The sequence below is a fragment of the Bos indicus x Bos taurus genome, chromosome 10 (assembly GCF_003369695.1).
Source record: "Bos indicus x Bos taurus breed Angus x Brahman F1 hybrid chromosome 10, Bos_hybrid_MaternalHap_v2.0, whole genome shotgun sequence".
Classification (NCBI taxonomy): Eukaryota; Metazoa; Chordata; class Mammalia; order Artiodactyla; family Bovidae; genus Bos; species Bos indicus x Bos taurus.
In genome coordinates, this window is record NC_040085.1 from 15,720,418 (window position 1) to 15,722,910 (window position 2,493).

General features: G+C 46.3%; 1 pseudogene; it reads right to left on the bottom strand.

Moving 5' to 3' along the window:
* Positions 1–539: 539 nt before the first annotated feature.
* Positions 540–1,608, bottom strand: LOC113899350 (annotated as a pseudogene).
* Positions 1,609–2,493: the final 885 nt, after the last annotated feature.

Here is a 2,493-nt window from a genome sequence, read left to right on the forward strand (position 1 = left end):
TAAGAGTGAAATGAGGACAGGGCTACCGGAAGACTGAACTCCTCTCCTCTTTGGGTGCTGGAGAAACAGACCCAAAGCGATCAATCAGACTGAAAGTACTTACAGACTGTTTGGTCTATGACAATGGATTGTTGTTGAGGCTTATGGTGAATTATAGAGCTAGTGCGTGTGTGTGAGCATGCTAAGTCACTTCATCCATGTCCGACTCTTTGTGACTCCATGGACTGTAGACCACCAGCCTCCTTGGTCCATGGGATTCTCCAGGGAGTAATACTGGAGTGGGTTGCCATGCCCTTCTCCAGTAGAGCTAGTACCTGCCATCAAAGAACTTATATTCTTCTGGGAAGCCAAGAGGACATTGATGGAATGAAGAGAACTATTCAGATTTGATAATTTCTAAAAATGCCTTGAGGGGCCACAGAGCTTATGAGTTGATGCTCACTTGCACAGTGACTGCTGCCCCAGAAACATGTCGTCAAGCTTTCTGTGGAGGAGAAAGCCTCCATCTGTTGCAGAGGCCTGATGTTCCCTTAGCTTGACTGGGGATCTTATATGCAGCCTCGTGGATCTACAGGTTTATTAGAAGAGCTTGTTCAGCTGCTCCATAAACACCTGCTTCACCTGTTTGTTCCTGAGGGTGTAGATGAAGGGATTGAGCACTGGGGTCACCACGGTGTTGAGCAAGGCCACCACCTTGTTCCTGTCCTCCCCCTGGCCACCCTTGCCCCGACCGGACATACATGAAGATGCAGCTGCCATAGACGAGAGAGACAACAGTGATGTGGGAGGAACAGGTTGAGAAGGCTTTCCACCTCTCCTTGGCTGCGGGGAGGCGCAGGATGGTGTGGAGGATGTGGCCATAGCAGGTAGCCGTCACAGACAGAGTGCCCAGGAGGCTGACGTTGGCCAGGATGAAACCCAGAAGCTCGATCAGACTTGTGTCTGCACATACGAGTTCCAGGAGTGGAAAGCTGTCACAGAAGAAATGATCAATGATATTGGGACCACAGAATGGCTGCTGAAATGTGAGGAAAGTTGGAATGATGATGATAAAGAATCCTGTGATCCATGAAGAAAGAACTAACTGTACACAGACCCTTTTGCTCATGATGGTGACATAACGCAAGGGGTTACATATGGCCACATACCTGTCAAAGGACATCACTGCCAGTAGGAAGAACTCTGTGGTGCCCAGGAAGAAATAGAGGAAAAGCTGGAGAAAGCAACTGGCTAGGGAGATGGTCCTATTTCCATTCAGGATGTTGGTCAGCATCTTGGGGAAGATGACCGAGGTGAACCAGATCTCTAGGACGGCAAGGTTGCAGAGTAAGTAGTACATGGGGGTGTGGAGGCGCCTATCCATGAGGGTGAGGACCACGATGAGGAGGTTCCCTAGTAGAGTGAGCAGGTAGGTCAGGAGGAGCCCCAGGAAGAGGAGCAGCTGCAGCTCACAGGCCTCTGAGAGCCCCAGCAGGATGAACTCGGTGACAGTGGTGTGGTTCCCCGTGGCTCCTCTGGCCTCTGCTGGGAATGCCCAATCAGTGGTGTGCTGCATCAAGAGTCGTGAGGTTCTGGGGATCTGAGGACACTTGGAACTGAAAGGAAAGAGGGATTTTGAGCTGAAGGAATCCTTTATTTCTTCAATCTGCAAGTCTCTTTCCCTCCCTCGTCAGGCCGGTTGTCCAGGTCCCTCACTGAGTTAGCATCAAGTTACATACTTTGATTCAATTGTCTGGTATTCTTTGGGGAAAGTTTTGCCTTTACCAATTCTTTTTCCATTTTTCTTGTGTCTGTTAGGAAGTGTTTGTCCCTTTAAATCTTGATCAGATGATGTTTTTTTTTTTTTTTCCCCATATTTGTCCAAATGTTTTAAGGGGTCTCTCAAATAAAATAAAGTATTTCCTCTGCAAATCCTGTATCAATTGGTCACAGGCCTTTATCAAAAACACTAATGGAAAATTTACTCTAGAACTTGTTACAGAGGCATTTGAGTTAGAGACTTCGGGTTTGTACCTGAGCTCCATCATTTACTAACTTGTGTGGGGCCAGTTCTCTAACTTCACCAAACTCTGCTTCTTCAGTGAGAACAAAACATGTATTTGTAAATTAGGCATCTTGGTTACTTTTTGGGATAAATTCCTAAGTAATTGTAATGAAGAATACTAATGATAAATGCTCATATTTAGAATCGTACATTGGTTCAATTTCAATTTTAGAGAATATGTCTTTGTTTTGAATAATTTTTTCCTAGTTCTTACATTATTTAGCAGTGTCTTACTGACTTCCCTGGTGGCTCAGACGGTAAAGTGTCTGCTTACAATGCAGGAGACCTGGGTTTGATCCCTGGGTTGGGAAGATCCCCTGGAGAAGGAAATGGCAACTCACTCCAGCATTCTTGCCTTGAAAATCCTGCAGAAAGAGGACCCTAGTAGGCTACAGTGCATGGGATCACAAAGAGTTGGACATGACTGAGTGGCTTCACTCACTTATAGA